The sequence below is a fragment of the Gorilla gorilla genome, chromosome 10 (genome assembly GCF_029281585.2).
Source record: "Gorilla gorilla gorilla isolate KB3781 chromosome 10, NHGRI_mGorGor1-v2.1_pri, whole genome shotgun sequence".
Lineage (NCBI taxonomy): Eukaryota > Metazoa > Chordata > Mammalia > Primates > Hominidae > Gorilla > Gorilla gorilla.
In genome coordinates, this window is record NC_073234.2 from 123,292,366 (window position 1) to 123,299,724 (window position 7,359).

Genomic DNA, 7,359 nt, shown 5'->3' on the forward strand with positions numbered 1-7,359 from the left:
ACTTCCAACTCAATTACTCTGAAGTAAATCCCACACATATCACTTTATCCATAATTAAGTTATGTACCCCTATAATGCAAACTCTTTCATTTACCAATTTGAAAATAATGAATCTGTTCCCAAGTATCCTACAAAGATGATTACTGAGTTTTTTAAAGTATTATTTTGAACCCGTTAAACATATCTGATGTAGGATGTGCAAACTGTCTATCCTTTGCCAACAGGAGCCTTTTCATGTTGCTTGAGTTCTTCTGACATGGCACTAGTAATCCTTGCTAGCTTCTTTAATCTTTCATATGACCATGTTGATGTGACCATGTTCCCACATTATTTGAACATTTCCTGACCCAGTTCTTGAATCAACGACCTCTCCAAAGAGCCTGGAGTTCCTTTTAGAGAGAGTGGTATGTAGACACAATCAACAAAATCTTCCTCCCATGGCCAACACCTCAGTTCTCAGTAACACCAACATAATTACTCATTTGCTTTAACCCCCAATACACACACAACCATCTCAAAATAACAACAACAGTCTAGTAATAACATGTTTATTGAAAATACTAACACTGTTACGTTCTTTTCATTCTCAGGGTATATTCCACTAGAGATGTACTGCCCTATGTTTTGAAGTCACCTAGAAGAGTTCTTAGTGTGGGTATATGACTACATCAAGAGTTTTTTACTTTTGATGATTAGGGACTGCTTCTTAAAACTTATTTTAAAACTGATTTTAGTATCTTAAAATACTCACACAGTTCCGAAGTCACATTTACATAAACAAGGCATATTTGAAGTCCAGGTTTCATCCTCGACCCTCCTACTCTAGGCTCTTCCTTCTCCTAAAGGTAAGCATTTTCATTCTTTATCCTTTTCATCTTATTGGTATGAACACATGTGTGTCCCCTTCCAGGCAGTCTTCAGTGATGTCACATGTTCCCACGACACCTGTATTGTACTCTTATCAGTCATTACATGGAATTTATCTTCCGTAAGTATTATTCGGGGTCCTCCATGAGACTGTGAGCATGACCACTGGAGGGTTGCTTCCCATTATATCCATATTATCAAGCACAAGATCAGGCACAGAGTAAGACTCAAACATGTTTTGGAATGTATGACTGGTATGAACTACAAACCAGTAAGCTGATGTTTTCATTTTGAGTCTATAAATCTAATGTTTATGGTGGCTTTGCGTATGGATCAAGGCTCAAATTGTAAAACTTAACATTATGTGACCAAAGCAAGTTACACCCAGAACCTCAATTTCCTCACCTTCAAAACGGGGCAGAGTTTCTGACTTACCGGTCTACTCTCAGGATTTTAATTAGCTCATGCAAAAACAGCCCTTTATATAAGGTTAAGTGCTGGATAAATGTTGGCTACTATAATAAAATAAACCTCTAAGATACTTGGTCAGCACAAGCACTACCCAAGAGTATGCACTGCAGTTAAACTGACAAAATTCTGTATCTAAAACTAGCCAGATGAAAGAGAAACTTTTAAGGGGCCCTTCTGCATGCCTGACACTGTGCTAGGCACTCACACTATCCCGACCTGAGAAAAAGATCTGGGACCCAGAGGCACTTACCAAGCCTCCAGCATCTTGTGTAGCCCTACTCGTGGGACCATCTGGATACCCGCCTCCCCTTGTCTTTATAGGGAGCAGAACACACCTGATATATGTCAGGAAACAAAGTCCAGGAAGTATATTTTCACCGGAGGCAATCCCTGAAAATTGTAGGCCCCAGCCTCCAAAGTGAGTCTTCCTCTCAGTACCTCTCTTCTAGACACATTTGAGACCTTTCTTCCAAGCATTAAGTTTAACCACTTAATGAATGAAGTCCTGAAACTGCTTAACCATGCTCCCTATAATATCTGAATAATCTTCCTTTTCCGCAACCTCAGGCATAATCTCGTCTTCTGTTCCTATTACAATTTCAAATTCTGGAAAAAGGAAGCTGTGGTCTGGAGTTGTAAGGTCCAAATGATCTGGTTGTGCACAAGCCTGCTTATGTCCCAATCTCCAGTCTAGGGTCTGATGCTCCTTGCTGCAGTAATACGCTTTGTGGCATCTGGAGCAAGTTTTGGGGCCTAAACAGCCACAAACCCTGCAGAGATGAGCACCAGACTTAAGTTGGAGATACACCGATTCTCCTGTTTCTGGGGAAGGAGTCTCAGAAGGTGGCTCATATGAGTAAAAATCATTTTTCCTGGGTAGCTGATTCCTAGAAACTCGCAGGGCGGCACAGCACGGCGGCTCGTGGCAGCAGAAGAGGAAGATGCCGCGGTGGAAGGCGTCTGCGCGGCCGGGCAGCGACGCATACACCTGCCGCCGGAAGAAGAGCGACGGTCGCACAGCTCTCAGGCCAGGGGCGGGAGCCCCGGCAGCCCGGCCGCGCCCAGCCACGCCCAGCCACGCTGGCCGCCCGCCCAGCCTGCTGGGGAGCTGCTCGCTGCGCATTCGCCCGCCGGCGCCGAGTTGGCGATGGCCAGATACACAGGTCCGGCGAGGGCGGCAGCCATGTGGGGCGCGGGCTGGCGTGGGGAGCAGCCCAGAGCTGGGCCTCCCATTGAACTTTGATGTGTTTTTCTTTGGAAAACTTTCAACTCTCTTGTATTTTTCTCTCCAAGATACTCCAAGTATATTTTCACCTGTGAGGCAATATCTGAAAATTGTAGGCTACAGCCTCCAAAGTGAGTCTTCCTCTCAGTACCTCTCTTCTGGACACACTGAGCCCTTTCTTTAAACTCTGATTTTTACTTTCTTGACCGGCTTGTTATAACATGACACAATAAAACCATCTTGTTACAGAAATTGGGAAAAGGATGTTTTGGGGGAACAGGTTTGATACGTTTCCAGTGCACCTTCTTATTGGCAATATTGATAATCAAAATGCAAGGAGAATCTTTTAATTAAGTTGAATTTTATTTTCCACTCGGATTCTTAAATATTTCTGCTGAAGGAATTGCTAAGAGGCCACTTAGTACAGTAGACTATTATAAGTGAACTTGATGATTTTGGAGTAGGCTTTGAACTTAATGACAATAGCATTCCATTATTTTTTAGTTAATTCATTCGATGAGAGCAAAGGACATTTAGAAACTTCATATTTTCATGTTGAGTTTTATGGTGAACAGCTAAGACAGCCACAGCTTGTCAATCAAGATCAGACACTAGAACGCCATTATCTGTTTTGGAGTTAAGAGTTTTTATTCCCCTTTTAATAGACTGAAGGATAAATTTAAGGCACTTCTTTTTTTACTTAAAAGAAATGGAGAAATTTAGTTAAAACAATCAAAATAAACTTTTGAATGGTTAATCTTCATCTGAGATCAGATAGTTCCCTTCAACTTCCGAATTCACAAAAGGCTCTGTGAGTCTGTCTTTGATTTGCAAGCCATGGGAAACTTTGAGTTTCACTTTTACCATTTAAAGGAGACCTGTGTTCAGTTCTTATCTAACTGGATCTTATTATTTGGTTTATATTTCTATTAAGTGACTGCCATTTCATGTACATGTGTACATATATACATACATATGTATATATTTAATTGCCTTTCAGAATTAGGATAAACTATGTTACTTTACAAATTATTATGTGTACCTGAAGTGTTGCTTTTTGGAGGAGTCTCAAGGATTTTTCTCAGGCTATCATATTGTTTGTGTGGCTTTGCTCATTAAATAGTTATTTGTTTTGGAGGAGGTGACATTGGTGTAAACTAAGCCCTGTGACAACCATTAGAAATAAGGTTCCTACTTGGGGTTATTTAGTGTTTTTACTGTGGCAAAATTTGCCTGACATTAAATTGACCATGTTGAAGAGTACAATCAGTGGTACTGAGTGCATTCACAATGCTGTACAATAAACACCTCTATCTAGTTTCACAACATTTTAATAAGCCCCAAAGGAGACCTCCATACCCATTAGAAGTCATTCCCCATTTCCCTCATCCCCACGCTCTGGCAACCACTAATCTGCTTTCTGCCTCTGTGGATTTACCTACTTTGGATATTCTATGTAAATGGAATAATACAGCACGTATTATTTTTTGAATGGCTTTTAAAAAAATAGTATGATTTCCAGGTTTATCCACATTGTAGCATGTACTAGTAATTACAATGGACTGAATGTTTCTGTTACCCCCAAATTCATATGTTGAATCCTAACCTTCAACATGATGGTATTAGGAGATGGAGCCCTGGGGATGCAATTAGGCATGAGGGCAGACTCCTCATGAATGGGATTAGTACCCTTATAAAAGGGACCCTAGAGAGCTCTGGCATCCTCTTTCCACCATGTGAGGGCACAGTGAGAAGTCAGCAGTCTGCAATCCTGAAGAGGCTACTAACCAGAACCTGACCATACTGGCACCCTGGTCTAGGATTTCCAGCCTCCAGAACAGTGAGAAATAAATTTCAATTGTTTGTAAGCCACCTAGTCTATGGTATTTTGTGATAACAGCCCAAACTAAGACAGTACTTCATTCCTTTTTATGGCTGAGTAATATTCCACTGAATGCATAGACCACGTTTTGTTTATTCAGTCTTGCAATGATGGATTGTGGATAGTGGATAGTCTCATGTTCCCTCTAGATAGCTCTGGGCCTGGGAGCTCTCAGAAGGATATCTGTGGGAGCAGAACCTGTCTTGTGAGTCAAAAACTTAGGTTTCCCCTTCTTTCCTTTCTTCCTCAGTTTCTCTTCCTTGCTTAGTTACTGCCTAGGCTTGGCATCAGCAGCTGCTAGAAATCTGAACCACTAACCACGTTGCCAGGAAGTGTACAAATTTTCCTTATAGGGATGACTGCCCTTTTGATATCTACCTTATAATTTTGGTGTAATAATTAATATTTGGATAAGGATGATAAGTTTTTCATGTTACAGATGACCACCCAGGTGAGAAGAGCTGCTTTTGAGTGTTTTTCTGATATGTTTTTTGAGCAGTAAATCTTAATTCACTTCAGTCAGTATTCTAAGTGTGTAATAATGACCCTTGGTGGTCTCCTTCTTACTCTCCTAGACCCAGCTCAAATATTACTGATTCTGATTCCCTGAGACGAGGAAGTCATCCTTTGGGCTCTCTTAGGAACCTGTCTGTACCACTAGTTCCCCATTCCTGGTTAAGCATGTGTCTGTGTCTGTGTCTGTGTGTGCGTGTGTGTGTACATGTGCACATGTGGAGATTGCGCAATAATCAATGTATGTTATTTTAAACTGATAAATTTGTGGTAATTTGCTACACGATCATCTGTAGCAATTACATTAAGTAACCTGTGAAAGGCTGCCCAACTCCTCAGTGATGGAGCTGTGAAGAATGAGAAGAGGGAACCAACATACTTCTTGGAAGATTCTCAGCCACAGGAACTGAAAGGCAAAGGATTTTCTGATTAGTACTCAAATAACTGGAAAATTCAATGAATCAGAGCCTCATTCCAGGCCCTAAGATTCATCAGGAGTTTCTGGATTTGAAATCATAGTTTCTGTAGCAATTGGGACAAACACTGGGGCTACCTTGATGCAGCTGAGAAGTACAGTGACTGCAGAGCTGGGGGAAGAAAGTTCTACATCAGATGCATGCAAAGAGCTGATTCAGAACAGCTTAGCTTTTCCATTTTGGAAATGTGGTTGGGGTTTCTTATTGAGGAGCAGCTATCTGACTTTGTGCCTCTGCTATATTTCTCTCCATTGAACCACATGGGCTGAAAAATTACATCTCTGGGCTATGACCTATTCCTTTTAACAACAAAGAATGACTCTGTGCAGGTGGCCACCACCACCACTACCAAGGTTACAATAGCAGCTCACAGTCATTTCAGCCTTTCCTGAATCTGACACAGAGCCCACCTATGAAAGCCATGGAATATATGGGCAGGCTCATAATTTGGCACCCTTTAGTCATCATTCTGCAATATTTACTTGTCATGTATTTATTGGAGGTCAGGAAAATGAAATTGCTATTAATATACTCATACACCTTTTTCAGACTTAGAACTTGGATTAGATTCTTCACACAAAACAGGAAAGGAGAAAAAGTAGGAAAGGAGAAAAATAGGAAAGGAGAAAGAGTTGATTCTAGTCACTCACACCCAGCAGCCAACACAGAGTCAACGACCTGAAAGTATGGGGCAGAATATTCTCTCCTTTTCTCTACTCTATTTCCTCACTTCACTTTTCCTTTGCAGCTTCTTAGGAAACAGATTAAAGGATCAACATTTGGATCATGAAATAAACCACATTTCCAGGAGAAATCTCTGTATTATGGCTGAGTGCAGTGCAAATCCTCAACAGACAAGAGTTGACACTAGTGATGAGAGTCTTCCATTTTTTCACTCATGTTTGCTGTTTTGTCTGGAAGAGGTGTCTGATTTGCATTGTGCCAGTTCTGAGTGTGTGCAAACCTGAGATAACTGGCTACGCATTGCCAGTCTAGTCTAGGGCTAGATTTTGTGCTCCCTGCCTGAGTGGCCTATGTCTTAACCTTGTCAGTCTCTGCTGAGCACTTTGAAGAAGCCACCTCATGTTTTCCTCCCTACCACTCTCTGAGGCAGGTACTGTTGTTGACCCCATTGCCCAAGCTCACTCAGCCATTAAATAGCAGTGCTGAGATTTGAACCCAGCACAGCCTGCCCCAGAGCCTGTGCTCTGGCATTCAGCACTAGGATTCAGCACTTCCTAGGAGCTCATTTAGTGTTTGTTGAGGGGTGGCCACATCAAAGGTAAACCCCAGTGTAGCCAGTATGAAAGCAAATGTGAGCTGCTTTGTTGGGAGAAGCAAGGCAGGGAAGGTGTGGGGAGGTACACATGCGCCTGAGCCTCTGTCACAAGTGACAGACTCCCTAGAGGCTGAAGAACCAAGACTTTAGCATATCTCAGATTTGGACAATACTCATTTGTTTTTATACATTCAATTCATTCATTCATTCAATAGGTATTTATCAGGAGCTCAGAGAGCTCTGTGGAGGGTCCCACTGACTCAAACTTCCTCTTCCTTCTCTGAAAATGTCCCTTTACCACCTGGCTGCTTCCTCCTTCTTTTGATATCCAGCTCCAATTTCAACTTCCCCAGCCTTGGTTAATGTTCCCTGTAGCGTGTATTTCTCAAGTTCTCATTATTGGTTCTTCATCCATTTGTCTCACTAGATTGTAATTGCCCCGAGAAAAAGACTTGCCTTTCAGCTCTCTATGCTCAGTGCCCAGCATGAGGTCTAGCACAGAATCATCACTCGATACATGTATTAATAAACTGATATAAAGCACTTGCCTTTTTCTACCACGTGTAAGATGACTTTCCTGAGTGGCGACATGGTTTACAAGGGTTGCATTTTTAGCACTTGGGTGGGGTGGAGACACAGCTTGGGC

At 41.9% G+C, this 7,359-nt stretch overlaps 1 pseudogene across 1 annotated transcript; it reads right to left on the reverse strand.

Annotated features, from left to right (window-relative positions):
- Positions 1-605: 605 nt before the first annotated feature.
- LOC101149808 (programmed cell death protein 2-like) lies at positions 606-2,523 on the reverse strand (annotated as a pseudogene). Its single transcript, XR_002008095.3, has one exon. The product of XR_002008095.3 is annotated as a programmed cell death protein 2-like (transcript).
- Positions 2,524-7,359: the final 4,836 nt, after the last annotated feature.